Source organism: Hyla sarda, chromosome 8, assembly GCF_029499605.1.
Source record: "Hyla sarda isolate aHylSar1 chromosome 8, aHylSar1.hap1, whole genome shotgun sequence".
Classification (NCBI taxonomy): domain Eukaryota; kingdom Metazoa; phylum Chordata; class Amphibia; order Anura; family Hylidae; genus Hyla; species Hyla sarda.
The window spans coordinates 114,954,914-114,977,233 of NC_079196.1; the positions used below are offsets into that span (position 1 = coordinate 114,954,914).

Consider the following 22,320-nt stretch of genomic DNA (forward strand, 5'->3'; position numbering starts at 1 on the left):
AATGTGAGTGCTCATGAAGGGGACATGGTTGGGTCCACCCCTTTCCCGGTTATCCCCTCTAGGCCTTTTGGCTTAGATCAAGTGTAAAAAAAGAAAGGATCTTGCGACAGATCGCATCCTGAGGCACGTTTTTTTTTTTGTGTGAATACTTGCACTTGGGTGACTTGTGAGCACATACTGATACATACGTTCCCTATCTGGGGACCATAAATTAAATGGATTTTTGAGAAAGGGAGCTGATTTGGAAGCTTGCTTCTGTCGCCCTATGCATTGACCCGATGTGGCAGTATCTTCGGGTAGTGAACAGTGCACCACCCCATTCCAGTGTTAAACAAGAAAGATTCTCATTTAATCCTCCGTGGGTGAGAATTTGAGTTTGAGAATTGGAGACCAAAATGATGAGTTGCACTGACTGGTTTATGAACGTCTATTCATTTAGCGTTTTAATGACCATGTTTGCACACTGATTGGTGTAAAAAAATAAAATAAAACTAAATAATAATAATCTAGCACACCTGTGCAGGTTTGACATGACATGACAGGTAGCTGTCTTGTGGGTGGTGCTGAATCCTGTTAAATGACATGAGGGTCTCATGCCTATACACAAGGGTGTGTCATTGCTGTTGCTTGACCATGCATTGGTTTCTGTGGTCAGTGAATGATAAAAAAAAAATTTACCATCCATTGATGGATGGGAAATCCGCCATGAGGCATTTGTTTTTAGAAACTGCTGCTCACAACCAATGTTGCAATGGAGTGTCTCCATCTGCTGGTGGTATTGGAAAGGCATTAGTGCTATGACAGGGTCTGAAGAAGAAGAAGAAGAAGAAGAAGAAGACGGAAAAAAATATATATAAAAAGAAAAAGAGAGAGAGAGAGAGAGACTGACTTAGTGAGTGAGTGAGTGAGAGAGTGAGAGTGAGTGAGAGTGAATGAGTGAGTGAGTGATTGAGTGAGTGAGTGAGTGAGTGAGTGAGAACAAATGAGTTAAAGCAAGTGAGTGAGAGAGATCGAATGAATGAAAGTCTGAATGACAGAAAGAAAAAAGGATGAAGAAAGAAGCATGAAGAAAAAAAAATGTATATGGAGTTGCTGACATGAGTGCAATCTACAAAGCCGTTGAGGCTGATCCTCATGGGAGGATTATTGCACCAGGACCCTTAGCACTTTTAAAATGCCATTCAATGCCACGGGCTAGATGTAAACTGCAGATGACCATGTTGTGGTAGTTACCATGGATACCCAAGTGATGTGTGAGCTAACACATAGGCCCAACAGATTCCAAGAAGGCCAGAATCACCAGCGGCACCACCATCGATTGTCAGGTCACCCGGATTCAGCAAATACCAGAGTCCAAAATGATGCAAGTTTATACTGTTAATTTTCAGTTTATCGTTACAGTTGGTGTTATTCCATGTCGGAAGGGACGCAGCTACAGCCAGTGGGGTAACTAGAGACAGGCAGGCAGCTATGTGCAACAAAGGTAGGCGTGTTGTTTTCATATGCAGATCTGAAATATTGTCTTATATGCAAGAGGAGGAGTGATGGGGGTTCAGGCAAAAGCCAGGCTATGGATTGCATTGCTAAATGCTCCATCAGAGTGCAATGGTCGCCTGTCCTTTTTTTAAGTGATGATGTGGGTTTAGCCTGTGCTGTATGTATGTATGGGTGGCTGACTGCCACCCACCCAGAAAGTGTATGGGAGGCTGGTTGGCTGCCAGCCTTCCTTCCATTCCTATGAGTAATGTGAGTGCTCATGAAGGGGACATGGTTGGGTCCACCCCTTTCCCGGTTATCCCCTCTAGGCCTTTTGGCTTAGATCAAGTGTAAAAAAAGAAAGGATCTTGAGACAGATCGCATCCTGAGGCACGTTTTTTTTTGTGTGAATACTTGCACTTGGGTGACTTGTGAGCACATACTGATACATACGTTCCCTATCTGGGGACCATAAATTAAATGGATTTTTGAGAAAGGGAGCTGATTTGGAAGCTTGCTTCTGTCGCCCTATGCATTGACCCGATGTGGCAGTATCTTCGGGTAGTGAACAGTGCACCACCCCATTCCAGTGTTAAACAAGAAAGATTCTCATTTAATCCTCCGTGGGTGAGAATTTGAGTTTGAGAATTGGAGACCAAAATGATGAGTTGCACTGACTGGTTTATGAACGTCTATTCATTTAGCGTTTTAATGACCATGTTTGCACACTGATTGGTGTAAAAAAATAAAATAAAACTAAATAATAATAATCTAGCACACCTGTGCAGGTTTGACATGACATGACAGGTAGCTGTCTTGTGGGTGGTGCTGAATCCTGTTAAATGACATGAGGGTCTCATGCCTATACACAAGGGTGTGTCATTGCTGTTGCTTGACCATGCATTGGTTTCTGTGGTCAGTGAATGATAAAAACAAAATTTACCATCCATTGATGGATGGGAAATCCGCCATGAGGCATTTGTTTTTAGAAACTGCTGCTCACAACCAATGTTGCAATGGAGTGTCTCCATCTGCTGGTGGTATTGGAAAGGCATTAGTGCTATGACAGGGTCTGAAGAAGAAGAAGAAGAAGACGGAAAAAAATATATATAAAAAGAAAAAGAGAGAGAGAGAGAGAGACTGACTTAGTGAGCGAGTGAGTGAGAGAGTGAGAGTGAGTGAGAGTGAATGAGTGAGTGAGTTATTGAGTGAGTGAGTGAGTGAGAACAAATGAGTTAAAGCAAGTGAGTGAGAGAGATCGAATGAATGAAAGTCTGAATGACAGAAAGAAAAAAGGATGAAGAAAGAAGCATGAAGAAAAAAAAATGTATATGGAGTTGCTGACATGAGTGCAATCTACAAAGCCGTTGAGGCTGATCCTCATGGGAGGATTATTGCACCAGGACCCTTAGCACTTTTAAAATGCCATTCAATGCCACGGGCTAGATGTAAACTGCAGATGACCATGTTGTGGTAGTTACCATGGATACCCAAGTGATGTGTGAGCTAACACATAGGCCCAACAGATTCCAAGAAGGCCAGAATCACCAGCGGCACCACCATCGATTGTCAGGTCACCCGGATTCAGCAAATACCAGAGTCCAAAATGATGCAGGTTTATACTGTTAATTTTCAGTTTATCGTTACAGTTGGTGTTATTCCATGTCGGAAGGGACGCAGCTACAGCCAGTGGGGTAACTAGAGACAGGCAGGCAGCTATGTGCAACAAAGGTAGGCGTGTTGTTTTCATATGCAGATCTGAAATATTGTCTTATATGCAAGAGGAGGAGTGATGGGGGTTCAGGCAAAAGCCAGGCTATGGATTGCATTGCTAAATGCTCCATCAGAGTGCAATGGTCGCCTGTCCTTTTTTTAAGTGATGATGTGGGTTTAGCCTGTGCTGTATGTATGTATGGGTGGCTGACTGCCACCCACCCAGAAAGTGTATGGGAGGCTGGTTGGCTGCCAGCCTTCCTTCCATTCCTATGAGTAATGTGAGTGCTCATGAAGGGGACATGGTTGGGTCCACCCCTTTCCCGGTTATCCCCTCTAGGCCTTTTGGCTTAGATCAAGTGTAAAAAAAGAAAGGATCTTGCGACAGATCGCATCCTGAGGCACGTTTTTTTTTTGTGTGAATACTTGCACTTGGGTGACTTGTGAGCACATACTGATACATACGTTCCCTATCTGGGGACCATAAATTAAATGGATTTTTGAGAAAGGTAGCTGATTTGGAAGCTTGCTTCTGTCGCCCTATGCATTGACCCGATGTGGCAGTATCTTCGGGTAGTGAACAGTGCACCACCCCATTCCAGTGTTAAACAAGAAAGATTCTCATTTAATCCTCCGTGGGTGAGAATTTGAGTTTGAGAATTGGAGACCAAAATGATGAGTTGCACTGACTGGTTTATGAACGTCTATTCATTTAGCGTTTTAATGACCATGTTTGCACACTGATTGGTGTAAAAAAATAAAATAAAACTAAATAATAATAATCTAGCACACCTGTGCAGGTTTGACATGACATGACAGGTAGCTGTCTTGTGGGTGGTGCTGAATCCTGTTAAATGACATGAGGGTCTCATGCCTATACACAAGGGTGTGTCATTGCTGTTGCTTGACCATGCATTGGTTTCTGTGGTCAGTGAATGATAAAAAAAAAATTTACCATCCATTGATGGATGGGAAATCCGCCATGAGGCATTTGTTTTTAGAAACTGCTGCTCACAACCAATGTTGCAATGGAGTGTCTCCATCTGCTGGTGGTATTGGAAAGGCATTAGTGCTATGACAGGGTCTGAAGAAGAAGAAGAAGAAGAAGAAGAAGACGGAAAAAAATATATATAAAAAGAAAAAGAGAGAGAGAGAGAGAGAGACTGACTTAGTGAGTGAGTGAGTGAGTGAGAGAGTGAGAGTGAGTGAGAGTGAATGAGTGAGTGAGTGATTGAGTGAGTGAGTGAGTGAGTGAGAACAAATGAGTTAAAGCAAGTGAGTGAGAGAGATCGAATGAATGAAAGTCTGAATGACAGAAAGAAAAAAGGATGAAGAAAGAAGCATGAAGAAAAAAAAATGTATATGGAGTTGCTGACATGAGTGCAATCTACAAAGCCGTTGAGGCTGATCCTCATGGGAGGATTATTGCACCAGGACCCTTAGCACTTTTAAAATGCCATTCAATGCCACGGGCTAGATGTAAACTGCAGATGACCATGTTGTGGTAGTTACCATGGATACCCAAGTGATGTGTGAGCTAACACATAGGCCCAACAGATTCCAAGAAGGCCAGAATCACCAGCGGCACCACCATCGATTGTCAGGTCACCCGGATTCAGCAAATACCAGAGTCCAAAATGATGCAAGTTTATACTGTTAATTTTCAGTTTATCGTTACAGTTGGTGTTATTCCATGTCGGAAGGGACGCAGCTACAGCCAGTGGGGTAACTAGAGACAGGCAGGCAGCTATGTGCAACAAAGGTAGGCGTGTTGTTTTCATATGCAGATCTGAAATATTGTCTTATATGCAAGAGGAGGAGTGATGGGGGTTCAGGCAAAAGCCAGGCTATGGATTGCATTGCTAAATGCTCCATCAGAGTGCAATGGTCGCCTGTCCTTTTTTTAAGTGATGATGTGGGTTTAGCCTGTGCTGTATGTATGTATGGGTGGCTGACTGCCACCCACCCAGAAAGTGTATGGGAGGCTGGTTGGCTGCCAGCCTTCCTTCCATTCCTATGAGTAATGTGAGTGCTCATGAAGGGGACATGGTTGGGTCCACCCCTTTCCCGGTTATCCCCTCTAGGCCTTTTGGCTTAGATCAAGTGTAAAAAAAGAAAGGATCTTGCGACAGATCGCATCCTGAGGCACGTTTTTTTTTTGTGTGAATACTTGCACTTGGGTGACTTGTGAGCACATACTGATACATACGTTCCCTATCTGGGGACCATAAATTAAATGGATTTTTGAGAAAGGGAGCTGATTTGGAAGCTTGCTTCTGTCGCCCTATGCATTGACCCGATGTGGCAGTATCTTCGGGTAGTGAACAGTGCACCACCCCATTCCAGTGTTAAACAAGAAAGATTCTCATTTAATCCTCCGTGGGTGAGAATTTGAGTTTGAGAATTGGAGACCAAAATGATGAGTTGCACTGACTGGTTTATGAACGTCTATTCATTTAGCGTTTTAATGACCATGTTTGCACACTGATTGGTGTAAAAAAATAAAATAAAACTAAATAATAATAATCTAGCACACCTGTGCAGGTTTGACATGACATGACAGGTAGCTGTCTTGTGGGTGGTGCTGAATCCTGTTAAATGACATGAGGGTCTCATGCCTATACACAAGGGTGTGTCATTGCTGTTGCTTGACCATGCATTGGTTTCTGTGGTCAGTGAATGATAAAAAAAAAATTTACCATCCATTGATGGATGGGAAATCCGCCATGAGGCATTTGTTTTTAGAAACTGCTGCTCACAACCAATGTTGCAATGGAGTGTCTCCATCTGCTGGTGGTATTGGAAAGGCATTAGTGCTATGACAGGGTCTGAAGAAGAAGAAGAAGAAGAAGAAGAAGACGGAAAAAAATATATATAAAAAGAAAAAGAGAGAGAGAGAGAGAGAGACTGACTTAGTGAGTGAGTGAGTGAGTGAGAGAGTGAGAGTGAGTGAGAGTGAATGAGTGAGTGAGTGATTGAGTGAGTGAGTGAGTGAGTGAGAACAAATGAGTTAAAGCAAGTGAGTGAGAGAGATCGAATGAATGAAAGTCTGAATGACAGAAAGAAAAAAGGATGAAGAAAGAAGCATGAAGAAAAAAAAATGTATATGGAGTTGCTGACATGAGTGCAATCTACAAAGCCGTTGAGGCTGATCCTCATGGGAGGATTATTGCACCAGGACCCTTAGCACTTTTAAAATGCCATTCAATGCCACGGGCTAGATGTAAACTGCAGATGACCATGTTGTGGTAGTTACCATGGATACCCAAGTGATGTGTGAGCTAACACATAGGCCCAACAGATTCCAAGAAGGCCAGAATCACCAGCGGCACCACCATCGATTGTCAGGTCACCCGGATTCAGCAAATACCAGAGTCCAAAATGATGCAAGTTTATACTGTTAATTTTCAGTTTATCGTTACAGTTGGTGTTATTCCATGTCGGAAGGGACGCAGCTACAGCCAGTGGGGTAACTAGAGACAGGCAGGCAGCTATGTGCAACAAAGGTAGGCGTGTTGTTTTCATATGCAGATCTGAAATATTGTCTTATATGCAAGAGGAGGAGTGATGGGGGTTCAGGCAAAAGCCAGGCTATGGATTGCATTGCTAAATGCTCCATCAGAGTGCAATGGTCGCCTGTCCTTTTTTTAAGTGATGATGTGGGTTTAGCCTGTGCTGTATGTATGTATGGGTGGCTGACTGCCACCCACCCAGAAAGTGTATGGGAGGCTGGTTGGCTGCCAGCCTTCCTTCCATTCCTATGAGTAATGTGAGTGCTCATGAAGGGGACATGGTTGGGTCCACCCCTTTCCCGGTTATCCCCTCTAGGCCTTTTGGCTTAGATCAAGTGTAAAAAAAGAAAGGATCTTGCGACAGATCGCATCCTGAGGCACGTTTTTTTTTTGTGTGAATACTTGCACTTGGGTGACTTGTGAGCACATACTGATACATACGTTCCCTATCTGGGGACCATAAATTAAATGGATTTTTGAGAAAGGGAGCTGATTTGGAAGCTTGCTTCTGTCGCCCTATGCATTGACCCGATGTGGCAGTATCTTCGGGTAGTGAACAGTGCACCACCCCATTCCAGTGTTAAACAAGAAAGATTCTCATTTAATCCTCCGTGGGTGAGAATTTGAGTTTGAGAATTGGAGACCAAAATGATGAGTTGCACTGACTGGTTTATGAACGTCTATTCATTTAGCGTTTTAATGACCATGTTTGCACACTGATTGGTGTAAAAAAATAAAATAAAACTAAATAATAATAATCTAGCACACCTGTGCAGGTTTGACATGACATGACAGGTAGCTGTCTTGTGGGTGGTGCTGAATCCTGTTAAATGACATGAGGGTCTCATGCCTATACACAAGGGTGTGTCATTGCTGTTGCTTGACCATGCATTGGTTTCTGTGGTCAGTGAATGATAAAAACAAAATTTACCATCCATTGATGGATGGGAAATCCGCCATGAGGCATTTGTTTTTAGAAACTGCTGCTCACAACCAATGTTGCAATGGAGTGTCTCCATCTGCTGGTGGTATTGGAAAGGCATTAGTGCTATGACAGGGTCTGAAGAAGAAGAAGAAGAAGAAGACGGAAAAAAATATATATAAAAAGAAAAAGAGAGAGAGAGAGAGAGAGACTGACTTAGTGAGCGAGTGAGTGAGAGAGTGAGAGTGAGTGAGAGTGAATGAGTGAGTGATTGAGTGAGTGAGTGAGTGAGTGAGAACAAATGAGTTAAAGCAAGTGAGTGAGAGAGATCGAATGAATGAAAGTCTGAATGACAGAAAGAAAAAAGGATGAAGAAAGAAGCATGAAGAAAAAAAAATGTATATGGAGTTGCTGACATGAGTGCAATCTACAAAGCCGTTGAGGCTGATCCTCATGGGAGGATTATTGCACCAGGACCCTTAGCACTTTTAAAATGCCATTCAATGCCACGGGCTAGATGTAAACTGCAGATGACCATGTTGTGGTAGTTACCATGGATACCCAAGTGATGTGTGAGCTAACACATAGGCCCAACAGATTCCAAGAAGGCCAGAATCACCAGCGGCACCACCATCGATTGTCAGGTCACCCGGATTCAGCAAATACCAGAGTCCAAAATGATGCAGGTTTATACTGTTAATTTTCAGTTTATCGTTACAGTTGGTGTTATTCCATGTCGGAAGGGACGCAGCTACAGCCAGTGGGGTAACTAGAGACAGGCAGGCAGCTATGTGCAACAAAGGTAGGCGTGTTGTTTTCATATGCAGATCTGAAATATTGTCTTATATGCAAGAGGAGGAGTGATGGGGGTTCAGGCAAAAGCCAGGCTATGGATTGCATTGCTAAATGCTCCATCAGAGTGCAATGGTCGCCTGTCCTTTTTTTAAGTGATGATGTGGGTTTAGCCTGTGCTGTATGTATGTATGGGTGGCTGACTGCCACCCACCCAGAAAGTGTATGGGAGGCTGGTTGGCTGCCAGCCTTCCTTCCATTCCTATGAGTAATGTGAGTGCTCATGAAGGGGACATGGTTGGGTCCACCCCTTTCCCGGTTATCCCCTCTAGGCCTTTTGGCTTAGATCAAGTGTAAAAAAAGAAAGGATCTTGCGACAGATCGCATCCTGAGGCACGTTTTTTTTTGTGTGAATACTTGCACTTGGGTGACTTGTGAGCACATACTGATACATACGTTCCCTATCTGGGGACCATAAATTAAATGGATTTTTGAGAAAGGGAGCTGATTTGGAAGCTTGCTTCTGTCGCCCTATGCATTGACCCGATGTGGCAGTATCTTCGGGTAGTGAACAGTGCACCACCCCATTCCAGTGTTAAACAAGAAAGATTCTCATTTAATCCTCCGTGGGTGAGAACTTGAGTTTGAGAATTGGAGACCAAAATGATGAGTTGCACTGACTGGTTTATGAACGTCTATTCATTTAGCGTTTTAATGACCATGTTTGCACACTGATTGGTGTAAAAAAATAAAATAAAACTAAATAATAATAATCTAGCACACCTGTGCAGGTTTGACATGACATGACAGGTAGCTGTCTTGTGGGTGGTGCTGAATCCTGTTAAATGACATGAGGGTCTCATGCCTATACACAAGGGTGTGTCATTGCTGTTGCTTGACCATGCATTGGTTTCTGTGGTCAGTGAATGATAAAAACAAAATTTACCATCCATTGATGGATGGGAAATCCGCCATGAGGCATTTGTTTTTAGAAACTGCTGCTCACAACCAATGTTGCAATGGAGTGTCTCCATCTGCTGGTGGTATTGGAAAGGCATTAGTGCTATGACAGGGTCTGAAGAAGAAGAAGAAGAAGACGGAAAAAAATATATATAAAAAGAAAAAGAGAGAGAGAGAGAGAGACTGACTTAGTGAGCGAGTGAGTGAGAGAGTGAGAGTGAGTGAGAGTGAATGAGTGAGTGAGTGATTGAGTGAGTGAGTGAGTGAGAACAAATGAGTTAAAGCAATTGAGTGAGAGAGATCGAATGAATGAAAGTCTGAATGACAGAAAGAAAAAAGGATGAAGAAAGAAGCATGAAGAAAAAAAAATGTATATGGAGTTGCTGACATGAGTGCAATCTACAAAGCCGTTGAGGCTGATCCTCATGGGAGGATTATTGCACCAGGACCCTTAGCACTTTTAAAATGCCATTCAATGCCACGGGCTAGATGTAAACTGCAGATGACCATGTTGTGGTAGTTACCATGGATACCCAAGTGATGTGTGAGCTAACACATAGGCCCAACAGATTCCAAGAAGGCCAGAATCACCAGCGGCACCACCATCGATTGTCAGGTCACCCGGATTCAGCAAATACCAGAGTCCAAAATGATGCAGGTTTATACTGTTAATTTTCAGTTTATCGTTACATTTGGTGTTATTCCATGTCGGAAGGGACGCAGCTACAGCCAGTGGGGTAACTAGAGACAGGCAGGCAGCTATGTGCAACAAAGGTAGGCGTGTTGTTTTCATATGCAGATCTGAAATATTGTCTTATATGCAAGAGGAGGAGTGATGGGGGTTCAGGCAAAAGCCAGGCTATGGATTGCATTGCTAAATGCTCCATCAGAGTGCAATGGTCGCCTGTCCTTTTTTTAAGTGATGATGTGGGTTTAGCCTGTGCTGTATGTATGTATGGGTGGCTGACTGCCACCCACCCAGAAAGTGTATGGGAGGCTGGTTGGCTGCCAGCCTTCCTTCCATTCCTATGAGTAATGTGAGTGCTCATGAAGGGGACATGGTTGGGTCCACCCCTTTCCCGGTTATCCCCTCTAGGCCTTTTGGCTTAGATCAAGTGTAAAAAAAGAAAGGATCTTGCGACAGATCGCATCCTGAGGCGCGTTTTTTTTTGTGTGAATACTTGCACTTGGGTGACTTGTGAGCACATACTGATACATACGTTCCCTATCTGGGGACCATAAATTAAATGGATTTTTGAGAAAGGGAGCTGATTTGGAAGCTTGCTTCTGTCGCCCTATGCATTGACCCGATGTGGCAGTATCTTCGGGTAGTGAACAGTGCACCACCCCATTCCAGTGTTAAACAAGAAAGATTCTCATTTAATCCTCCGTGGGTGAGAATTTGAGTTTGAGAATTGGAGACCAAAATGATGAGTTGCACTGACTGGTTTATGAACGTCTATTCATTTAGCGTTTTAATGACCATGTTTGCACACTGATTGGTGTAAAAAAATAAAATAAAACTAAATAATAATAATCTAGCACACCTGTGCAGGTTTGACATGACATGACAGGTAGCTGTCTTGTGGGTGGTGCTGAATCCTGTTAAATGACATGAGGGTCTCATGCCTATACACAAGGGTGTGTCATTGCTGTTGCTTGACCATGCATTGGTTTCTGTGGTCACTGAATGATAAAAACAAAATTTACCATCCATTGATGGATGGGAAATCCGCCATGAGGCATTTGTTTTTAGAAACTGCTGCTCACAACCAAAGTTGCAATGGAGTGTCTCCATCTGCTGGTGGTATTGGAAAGGCATTAGTGCTATGACAGGGTCTGAAGAAGAAGAAGAAGAAGAAGACGGAAAAAAATATATATAAAAAGAAAAAGAGAGAGAGAGAGAGAGAGACTGACTTAGTGAGCGAGTGAGTGAGAGAGTGAGAGTGAGTGAGAGTGAATGAGTGAGTGAGTGATTGAGTGAGTGAGTGAGTGAGAACAAATGAGTTAAAGCAAGTGAGTGAGAGAGATCGAATGAATGAAAGTCTGAATGACAGAAAGAAAAAAGGATGAAGAAAGAAGCATGAAGAAAAAAAAAATGTATATGGAGTTGCTGACATGAGTGCAATCTACAAAGCCGTTGAGGCTGATCCTCATGGGAGGATTATTGCACCAGGACCCTTAGCACTTTTAAAATGCCATTCAATGCCACGGGCTAGATGTAAACTGCAGATGACCATGTTGTGGTAGTTACCATGGATACCCAAGTGATGTGTGAGCTAACACATAGGCCCAACAGATTCCAAGAAGGCCAGAATCACCAGCGGCACCACCATCGATTGTCAGGTCACCCGGATTCAGCAAATACCAGAGTCCAAAATGATGCAGGTTTATACTGTTAATTTTCAGTTTATCGTTACAGTTGGTGTTATTCCATGTCGGAAGGGACGCAGCTACAGCCAGTGGGGTAACTAGAGACAGGCAGGCAGCTATGTGCAACAAAGGTAGGCGTGTTGTTTTCATATGCAGATCTGAAATATTGTCTTATATGCAAGAGGAGGAGTGATGGGGGTTCAGGCAAAAGCCAGGCTATGGATTGCATTGCTAAATGCTCCATCAGAGTGCAATGGTCGCCTGTCCTTTTTTTAAGTGATGATGTGGGTTTAGCCTGTGCTGTATGTATGTATGGGTGGCTGACTGCCACCCACCCAGAAAGTGTATGGGAGGCTGGTTGGCTGCCAGCCTTCCTTCCATTCCTATGAGTAATGTGAGTGCTCATGAAGGGGACATGGTTGGGTCCACCCCTTTCCCGGTTATCCCCTCTAGGCCTTTTGGCTTAGATCAAGTGTAAAAAAAGAAAGGATCTTGCGACAGATCGCATCCTGAGGCACGTTTTTTTTTGTGTGAATACTTGCACTTGGGTGACTTGTGAGCACATACTGATACATACGTTCCCTATCTGGGGACCATAAATTAAATGGATTTTTGAGAAAGGGAGCTGATTTGGAAGCTTGCTTCTGTCGCCCTATGCATTGACCCGATGTGGCAGTATCTTCGGGTAGTGAACAGTGCACCACCCCATTCCAGTGTTAAACAAGAAAGATTCTCATTTAATCCTCCGTGGGTGAGAATTTGAGTTTGAGAATTGGAGACCAAAATGATGAGTTGCACTGACTGGTTTATGAACGTCTATTCATTTAGCGTTTTAATGACCATGTTTGCACACTGATTGGTGTAAAAAAATAAAATAAAACTAAATAATAATAATCTAGCACACCTGTGCAGGTTTGACATGACATGACAGGTAGCTGTCTTGTGGGTGGTGCTGAATCCTGTTAAATGACATGAGGGTCTCATGCCTATACACAAGGGTGTGTCATTGCTGTTGCTTGACCATGCATTGGTTTCTGTGGTCAGTGAATGATAAAAACAAAATTTACCATCCATTGATGGATGGGAAATCCGCCATGAGGCATTTGTTTTTAGAAACTGCTGCTCACAACCAATGTTGCAATGGAGTGTCTCCATCTGCTGGTGGTATTGGAAAGGCATTAGTGCTATGACAGGGTCTGAAGAAGAAGAAGAAGAAGACGGAAAAAAATATATATAAAAAGAAAAAGAGAGAGAGAGAGAGAGACTGACTTAGTGAGCGAGTGAGTGAGAGAGTGAGAGTGAGTGAGAGTGAATGAGTGAGTGAGTGATTGAGTGAGTGAGTGAGTGAGTGAGAACAAATGAGTTAAAGCAAGTGAGTGAGAGAGATCGAATGAATGAAAGTCTGAATGACAGAAAGAAAAAAGGATGAAGAAAGAAGCATGAAGAAAAAAAAATGTATATGGAGTTGCTGACATGAGTGCAATCTACAAAGCCGTTGAGGCTGATCCTCATGGGAGGATTATTGCACCAGGACCCTTAGCACTTTTAAAATGCCATTCAATGCCACGGGCTAGATGTAAACTGCAGATGACCATGTTGTGGTAGTTACCATGGATACCCAAGTGATGTGTGAGCTAACACATAGGCCCAACAGATTCCAAGAAGGCCAGAATCACCAGCGGCACCACCATCGATTGTCAGGTCACCCGGATTCAGCAAATACCAGAGTCCAAAATGATGCAGGTTTATACTGTTAATTTTCAGTTTATCGTTACAGTTGGTGTTATTCCATGTCGGAAGGGACGCAGCTACAGCCAGTGGGGTAACTAGAGACAGGCAGGCAGCTATGTGCAACAAAGGTAGGCGTGTTGTTTTCATATGCAGATCTGAAATATTGTCTTATATGCAAGAGGAGGAGTGATGGGGGTTCAGGCAAAAGCCAGGCTATGGATTGCATTGCTAAATGCTCCATCAGAGTGCAATGGTCGCCTGTCCTTTTTTTAAGTGATGATGTGGGTTTAGCCTGTGCTGTATGTATGTATGGGTGGCTGACTGCCACCCACCCAGAAAGTGTATGGGAGGCTGGTTGGCTGCCAGCCTTCCTTCCATTCCTATGAGTAATGTGAGTGCTCATGAAGGGGACATGGTTGGGTCCACCCCTTTCCCGGTTATCCCCTCTAGGCCTTTTGGCTTAGATCAAGTGTAAAAAAAGAAAGGATCTTGAGACAGATCGCATCCTGAGGCACGTTTTTTTTTGTGTGAATACTTGCACTTGGGTGACTTGTGAGCACATACTGATACATACGTTCCCTATCTGGGGACCATAAATTAAATGGATTTTTGAGAAAGGGAGCTGATTTGGAAGCTTGCTTCTGTCGCCCTATGCATTGACCCGATGTGGCAGTATCTTCGGGTAGTGAACAGTGCACCACCCCATTCCAGTGTTAAACAAGAAAGATTCTCATTTAATCCTCCGTGGGTGAGAATTTGAGTTTGAGAATTGGAGACCAAAATGATGAGTTGCACTGACTGGTTTATGAACGTCTATTCATTTAGCGTTTTAATGACCATGTTTGCACACTGATTGGTGTAAAAAAATAAAATAAAACTAAATAATAATAATCTAGCACACCTGTGCAGGTTTGACATGACATGACAGGTAGCTGTCTTGTGGGTGGTGCTGAATCCTGTTAAATGACATGAGGGTCTCTTGCCTATACACAAGGGTGTGTCATTGCTGTTGCTTGACCATGCATTGGTTTCTGTGGTCAGTGAATGATAAAAACAAAATTTACCATCCATTGATGGATGGGAAATCCGCCATGAGGCATTTGTTTTTAGAAACTGCTGCTCACAACCAATGTTGCAATGGAGTGTCTCCATCTGCTGGTGGTATTGGAAAGGCATTAGTGCTATGACAGGGTCTGAAGAAGAAGAAGAAGAAGAAGACGGAAAAAAATATATATAAAAAGAAAAAGAGAGAGAGAGAGAGAGACTGACTTAGTGAGCGAGTGAGTGAGAGAGTGAGAGTGAGTGAGAGTGAATGAGTGAGTGAGTGATTGAGTGAGTGAGTGAGTGAGAACAAATGAGTTAAAGCAAGTGAGTGAGAGAGATCGAATGAATGAAAGTCTGAATGACAGAAAGAAAAAAGGATGAAGAAAGAAGCATGAAGAAAAAAAAATGTATATGGAGTTGCTGACATGAGTGCAATCTACAAAGCCGTTGAGGCTGATCCTCATGGGAGGATTATTGCACCAGGACCCTTAGCACTTTTAAAATGCCATTCAATGCCACGGGCTAGATGTAAACTGCAGATGACCATGTTGTGGTAGTTACCATGGATACCCAAGTGATGTGTGAGCTAACACATAGGCCCAACAGATTCCAAGAAGGCCAGAATCACCAGCGGCACCACCATCGATTGTCAGGTCACCCGGATTCAGCAAATACCAGAGTCCAAAATGATGCAGGTTTATACTGTTAATTTTCAGTTTATCGTTACAGTTGGTGTTATTCCATGTCGGAAGGGACGCAGCTACAGCCAGTGGGGTAACTAGAGACAGGCAGGCAGCTATGTGCAACAAAGGTAGGCGTGTTGTTTTCATATGCAGATCTGAAATATTGTCTTATATGCAAGAGGAGGAGTGATGGGGGTTCAGGCAAAAGCCAGGCTATGGATTGCATTGCTAAATGCTCCATCAGAGTGCAATGGTCGCCTGTCCTTTTTTTAAGTGATGATGTGGGTTTAGCCTGTGCTGTATGTATGTATGGGTGGCTGACTGCCACCCACCCAGAAAGTGTATGGGAGGCTGGTTGGCTGCCAGCCTTCCTTCCATTCCTATGAGTAATGTGAGTGCTCATGAAGGGGACATGGTTGGGTCCACCCCTTTCCCGGTTATCCCCTCTAGGCCTTTTGGCTTAGATCAAGTGTAAAAAAAGAAAGGATCTTGCGACAGATCGCATCCTGAGGCACGTTTTTTTTTGTGTGAATACTTGCACTTGGGTGACTTGTGAGCACATACTGATACATACGTTCCCTATCTGGGGACCATAAATTAAATGGATTTTTGAGAAAGGGAGCTGATTTGGAAGCTTGCTTCTGTCGCCCTATGCATTGACCCGATGTGGCAGTATCTTCGGGTAGTGAACAGTGCACCACCCCATTCCAGTGTTAAACAAGAAAGATTCTCATTTAATCCTCCGTGGGTGAGAATTTGAGTTTGAGAATTGGAGACCAAAATGATGAGTTGCACTGACTGGTTTATGAACGTCTATTCATTTAGCGTTTTAATGACCATGTTTGCACACTGATTGGTGTAAAAAAATAAAATAAAACTAAATAATAATAATCTAGCACACCTGTGCAGGTTTGACATGACATGACAGGTAGCTGTCTTGTGGGTGGTGCTGAATCCTGTTAAATGACATGAGGGTCTCATGCCTATACACAAGGGTGTGTCATTGCTGTTGCTTGACCATGCATTGGTTTCTGTGGTCAGTGAATGATAAAAACAAAATTTACCATCCATTGATGGATGGGAAATCCGCCATGAGGCATTTGTTTTTAGAAACTGCTGCTCACAACCAATGTTGCAATGGAGTGTCTCCATCTGCTGGTGGTATTGGAAAGGCATTAGTGCTATGACAGGGTCTGAAGAAGAAGAAGAAGACGGAAAAAAATATATATAAAAAGAAAAAGAGAGAGAGAGAGAGAGACTGACTTAGTGAGCGAGTGAGTGAGAGAGTGAGAGTGAGTGAGAGTGAATGAGTGAGTGAGTGATTGAGTGAGTGAGTGAGTGAGTGAGAACAAATGAGTTAAAGCAAGTGAGTGAGAGAGATCGAATGAATGAAAGTCTGAATGACAGAAAGAAAAAAGGATGAAGAAAGAAGCATGAAGAAAAAAAAATGTATATGGAGTTGCTGACATGAGTGCAATCTACAAAGCCGTTGAGGCTGATCCTCATGGGAGGATTATTGCACCAGGACCCTTAGCACTTTTAAAATGCCATTCAATGCCACGGGCTAGATGTAAACTGCAGATGACCATGTTGTGGTAGTTACCATGGATACCCAAGTGATGTGTGAGCTAACACATAGGCCCAACAGATTCCAAGAAGGCCAGAATCACCAGCGGCACCACCATCGATTGTCAGGTCACCCGGATTCAGCAAATACCAGAGTCCAAAATGATGCAGGTTTATACTGTTAATTTTCAGTTTATCGTTACAGTTGGTGTTATTCCATGTCGGAAGGGACGCAGCTACAGCCAGTGGGGTAACTAGAGACAGGCAGGCAGCTATGTGCAACAAAGGTAGGCGTGTTGTTTTCATATGCAGATCTGAAATATTGTCTTATATGCAAGAGGAGGAGTGATGGGGGTTCAGGCAAAAGCCAGGCTATGGATTGCATTGCTAAATGCTCCATCAGAGTGCAATGGTCGCCTGTCCTTTTTTTAAGTGATGATGTGGGTTTAGCCTGTGCTGTATGTATGTATGGGTGGCTGACTGCCACCCACCCAGAAAGTGTATGGGAGGCTGGTTGGCTGCCAGCCTTCCTTCCATTCCTATGAGTAATGTGAGTGCTCATGAAGGGGACATGGTTGGGTCCACCCCTTTCCCGGTTATCCCCTCTAGGCCTTTTGGCTTAGATCAAGTGTAAAAAAAGAAAGGATCTTGCGACAGATCGCATCCTGAGGCACGTTTTTTTTTGTGTGAATACTTGCACTTGGGTGACTTGTGAGCACATACTGATACATACGTTCCCTATCTGGGGACCATAAATTAAATGGATTTTTGAGAAAGGGAGCTGATTTGGAAGCTTGCTTCTGTCGCCCTATGCATTGACCCGATGTGGCAGTATCTTCGGGTAGTGAACAGTGCACCACCCCATTCCAGTGTTAAACAAGAAAGATTCTCATTTAATCCTCCGTGGGTGAGAATTTGAGTTTGAGAATTGGAGACCAAAATGATGAGTTGCACTGACTGGTTTATGAACGTCTATTCATTTAGCGTTTTAATGACCATGTTTGCACACTGATTGGTGTAAAAAAATAAAATAAAACTAAATAATAATAATCTAGCACTCCTGTGCAGGTTTGACATGACATGACAGGTAGCTGTCTTGTGGGTGGTGCTGAATCCTGTTAAATGACATGAGGGTCTCATGCCTATACACAAGGGTGTGTCATTGCTGTTGCTTGACCATGCATTGGTTTCTGTGGTCAGTGAATGATAAAAACAAAATTTACCATCCATTGATGGATGGGAAATCCGCCATGAGGCATTTGTTTTTAGAAACTGCTGCTCACAACCAATGTTGCAATGGAGTGTCTCCATCTGCTGGTGGTATTGGAAAGGCATTAGTGCTATGACAGGGTCTGAAGAAGAAGAAGAAGAAGAAGACGGAAAAAAATATATATAAAAAGAAAAAGAGAGAGAGAGAGAGAGACTGACTTAGTGAGCGAGTGAGTGAGAGAGTGAGAGTGAGTGAGAGTGAATGAGTGAGTGAGTGATTGAGTGAGCGAGTGAGTGAGTGAGTGAGAGTGAATGAGTGAGTGAGTGATTGAGTGAGTGAGTGAGTGAGTGAGTGAGAACAAATGAGTTAAAGCAAGTGAGTGAGAGAGATCGAATGAATGAAAGTCTGAATGACAGAAAGAAAAAAGGATGAAGAAAGAAGCATGAAGAAAAAAAAATGTATATGGAGTTGCTGACATGAGTGCAATCTACAAAGCCGTTGAGGCTGATCCTCATGGGAGGATTATTGCACCAGGACCCTTAGCACTTTTAAAATGCCATTCAATGCCACGGGCTAGATGTAAACTGCAGATGACCATGTTGTGGTAGTTACCATGGATACCCAAGTGATGTGTGAGCTAACACATAGGCCCAACAGATTCCAAGAAGGCCAGAATCACCAGCGGCACCACCATCGATTGTCAGGTCACCCGGATTCAGCAAATACCAGAGTCCAAAATGATGCAGGTTTATACTGTTAATTTTCAGTTTATCGTTACAGTTGGTGTTATTCCATGTCGGAAGGGACGCAGCTACAGCCAGTGGGGTAACTAGAGACAGGCAGGCAGCTATGTGCAACAAAGGTAGGCGTGTTGTTTTCATATGCAGATCTGAAATATTGTCTTATATGCAAGAGGAGGAGTGATGGGGGTTCAGGCAAAAGCCAGGCTATGGATTGCATTGCTAAATGCTCCATCAGAGTGCAATGGTCGCCTGTCCTTTTTTTAAGTGATGATGTGGGTTTAGCCTGTGCTGTATGTATGTATGGGTGGCTGACTGCCACCCACCCAGAAAGTGTATGGGAGGCTGGTTGGCTGCCAGCCTTCCTTCCATTCCTATGAGTAATGTGAGTGCTCATGAAGGGGACATGGTTGGGTCCACCCCTTTCCCGGTTATCCCCTCTAGGCCTTTTGGCTTAGATCAAGTGTAAAAAAAGAAAGGATCTTGAGACAGATCGCATCCTGAGGCACGTTTTTTTTTGTGTGAATACTTGCACTTGGGTGACTTGTGAGCACATACTGATACATACGTTCCCTATCTGGGGACCATAAATTAAATGGATTTTTGAGAAAGGGAGCTGATTTGGAAGCTTGCTTCTGTCGCCCTATGCATTGACCCGATGTGGCAGTATCTTCGGGTAGTGAACAGTGCACCACCCCATTCCAGTGTTAAACAAGAAAGATTCTCATTTAATCCTCCGTGGGTGAGAATTGGAGACCAAAATGATGAGTTGCACTGACTGGTTTATGAACGTCTATTCATTTAGCGTTTTAATGACCATGTTTGCACACTGATTGGTGTAAAAAAATAAAATAAAACTAAATAATAATAATCTAGCACACCTGTGCAGGTTTGACATGACATGACAGGTAGCTGTCTTGTGGGTGGTGCTGAATCCTGTTAAATGACATGAGGGTCTCATGCCTATACACAAGGGTGTGTCATTGCTGTTGCTTGACCATGCATTGGTTTCTGTGGTCAGTGAATGATAAAAACAAAATTTACCATCCATTGATGGATGGGAAATCCGCCATGAGGCATTTGTTTTTAGAAACTGCTGCTCACAACCAATGTTGCAATGGAGTGTCTCCATCTGCTGGTGGTATTGGAAAGGCATTAGTGCTATGACAGGGTCTGAAGAAGAAGAAGAAGAAGAAGACGGAAAAAAATATATATAAAAAGAAAAAGAGAGAGAGAGAGAGAGACTGACTTAGTGAGCGAGTGAGTGAGAGAGTGAGAGTGAGTGAGAGTGAATGAGTGAGTGAGTGATTGAGTGAGTGAGTGAGTGAGTGAGAACAAATGAGTTAAAGCAAGTGAGTGAGAGAGATCGAATGAATGAAAGTCTGAATGACAGAAAGAAAAAAGGATGAAGAAAGAAGCATGAAGAAAAAAAAATGTATATGGAGTTGCTGACATGAGTGCAATCTACAAAGCCGTTGAGGCTGATCCTCATGGGAGGATTATTGCACCAGGACCCTTAGCACTTTTAAAATGCCATTCAATGCCACGGGCTAGATGTAAACTGCAGATGACCATGTTGTGGTAGTTACCATGGATACCCAAGTGATGTGTGAGCTAACACATAGGCCCAACAGATTCCAAGAAGGCCAGAATCACCAGCGGCACCACCATCGATTGTCAGGTCACCCGGATTCAGCAAATACCAGAGTCCAAAATGATGCAGGTTTATACTGTTAATTTTCAGTTTATCGTTACAGTTGGTGTTATTCCATGTCGGAAGGGACGCAGCTACAGCCAGTGGGGTAACTAGAGACAGGCAGGCAGCTATGTGCAACAAAGGTAGGCGTGTTGTTTTCATATGCAGATCTGAAATATTGTCTTATATGCAAGAGGAGGAGTGATGGGGGTTCAGGCAAAAGCCAGGCTATGGATTGCATTGCTAAATGCTCCATCAGAGTGCAATGGTCGCCTGTCCTTTTTTTAAGTGATGATGTGGGTTTAGCCTGTGCTGTATGTATGTATGGGTGGCTGACTGCCACCCACCCAGAAAGTGTATGGGAGGCTGGTTGGCTGCCAGCCTTCCTTCCATTCCTATGAGTAATGTGAGTGCTCATGAAGGGGACATGGTTGGGTCCACCCCTTTCCCGGTTATCCCCTCTAGGCCTTTTGGCTTAGATCAAGTGTAAAAAAAGAAAGGATCTTGCGACAGATCGCATCCTGAGGCACGTTTTTTTTTGTGTGAATACTTGCACTTGGGTGACTTGTGAGCACATACTGATACATACGTTCCCTATCTGGGGACCATAAATTAAATGGATTTTTGAGAAAGGGAGCTGATTTGGAAGCTTGCTTCTGTCGCCCTATGCATTGACCCGATGTGGCAGTATCTTCGGGTAGTGAACAGTGCACCACCCCATTCCAGTGTTAAACAAGAAAGATTCTCATTTAATCCTCCGTGGGTGAGAATTTGAGTTTGAGAATTGGAGACCAAAATGATGAGTTGCACTGACTGGTTTATGAACGTCTATTCATTTAGCGTTTTAATGACCATGTTTGCACACTGATTGGTGTAAAAAAATAAAATAAAACTAAATAATAATAATCTAGCACACCTGTGCAGGTTTGACATGACATGACAGGTAGCTGTCTTGTGGGTGGTGCTGAATCCTGTTAAATGACATGAGGGTCTCATGCCTATACACAAGGGTGTGTCATTGCTGTTGCTTGACCATGCATTGGTTTCTGTGGTCAGTGAATGATAAAAACAAAATTTACCATCCATTGATGGATGGGAAATCCGCCATGAGGCATTTGTTTTTAGAAACTGCTGCTCACAACCAATGTTGCAATGGAGTGTCTCCATCTGCTGGTGGTATTGGAAAGGCATTAGTGCTATGACAGGGTCTGAAGAAGAAGAAGAAGAAGAAGAAGAAGAAGACGGAAAAAAATATATATAAAAAGAAAAAGAGAGAGAGAGAGAGAGACTGACTTAGTGAGCGAGTGAGTGAGAGAGTGAGAGTGAGTGAGAGTGAATGAGTGAGTGAGTGATTGAGTGAGTGAGTGAGTGAGTGAGTGAGTGAGTGAGTGAGAACAAATGAGTTAAAGCAAGTGAGTGAGAGAGATCGAATGAATGAAAGTCTGAATGACAGAAAGAAAAAAGGATGAAGAAAGAAGCATGAAGAAAAAAAAATGTATATGGAGTTGCTGACATGAGTGCAATCTACAAAGCCGTTGAGGCTGATCCTCATGGGAGGATTATTGCACCAGGACCCTTAGCACTTTTAAAATGCCATTCAATGCCACGGGCTAGATGTAAACTGCAGATGACCATGTTGTGGTAGTTACCATGGATACCCAAGTGATGTGTGAGCTAACACATAGGCCCAACAGATTCCAAGAAGGCCAGAATCACCAGCGGCACCACCATCGATTGTCAGGTCACCCGGATTCAGCAAATACCAGAGTCCAAAATGATGCAGGTTTATACTGTTAATTTTCAGTTTATCGTTACAGTTGGTGTTATTCCATGTCGGAAGGGACGCAGCTACAGCCAGTGGGGTAACTAGAGACAGGCAGGCAGCTATGTGCAACAAAGGTA

The 22,320-nt window shown here is 43.3% G+C and overlaps 13 pseudogenes; all 13 read left to right on the forward strand.

Annotated features, from left to right (window-relative positions):
• The first annotated feature begins 51 nt into the window (after nucleotides 1-51).
• Nucleotides 52-317, forward strand: LOC130288319 (U2 spliceosomal RNA; annotated as a pseudogene).
• Nucleotides 318-1,794: 1,477 nt separating this feature from the next.
• On the forward strand, nucleotides 1,795-2,058 carry LOC130287756 (U2 spliceosomal RNA; annotated as a pseudogene).
• Nucleotides 2,059-3,518: 1,460 nt separating this feature from the next.
• LOC130289682 (U2 spliceosomal RNA) lies at nucleotides 3,519-3,783 on the forward strand (annotated as a pseudogene).
• A 1,479-nt stretch (nucleotides 3,784-5,262) lies between these two features.
• LOC130288027 (U2 spliceosomal RNA) lies at nucleotides 5,263-5,527 on the forward strand (annotated as a pseudogene).
• A 1,479-nt stretch (nucleotides 5,528-7,006) lies between these two features.
• Nucleotides 7,007-7,271, forward strand: LOC130288028 (U2 spliceosomal RNA; annotated as a pseudogene).
• Nucleotides 7,272-8,736: 1,465 nt separating this feature from the next.
• Nucleotides 8,737-9,000, forward strand: LOC130286682 (U2 spliceosomal RNA; annotated as a pseudogene).
• Nucleotides 9,001-10,460: 1,460 nt separating this feature from the next.
• On the forward strand, nucleotides 10,461-10,724 carry LOC130290218 (U2 spliceosomal RNA; annotated as a pseudogene).
• A 1,466-nt stretch (nucleotides 10,725-12,190) lies between these two features.
• Nucleotides 12,191-12,454, forward strand: LOC130286683 (U2 spliceosomal RNA; annotated as a pseudogene).
• A 1,464-nt stretch (nucleotides 12,455-13,918) lies between these two features.
• On the forward strand, nucleotides 13,919-14,182 carry LOC130287757 (U2 spliceosomal RNA; annotated as a pseudogene).
• A 1,463-nt stretch (nucleotides 14,183-15,645) lies between these two features.
• Nucleotides 15,646-15,909, forward strand: LOC130286685 (U2 spliceosomal RNA; annotated as a pseudogene).
• A 1,461-nt stretch (nucleotides 15,910-17,370) lies between these two features.
• Nucleotides 17,371-17,634, forward strand: LOC130286686 (U2 spliceosomal RNA; annotated as a pseudogene).
• Nucleotides 17,635-19,155: 1,521 nt separating this feature from the next.
• Nucleotides 19,156-19,419, forward strand: LOC130287758 (U2 spliceosomal RNA; annotated as a pseudogene).
• A 1,453-nt stretch (nucleotides 19,420-20,872) lies between these two features.
• LOC130286687 (U2 spliceosomal RNA) lies at nucleotides 20,873-21,136 on the forward strand (annotated as a pseudogene).
• The last annotated feature ends 1,184 nt before the right edge of the window (nucleotides 21,137-22,320 follow it).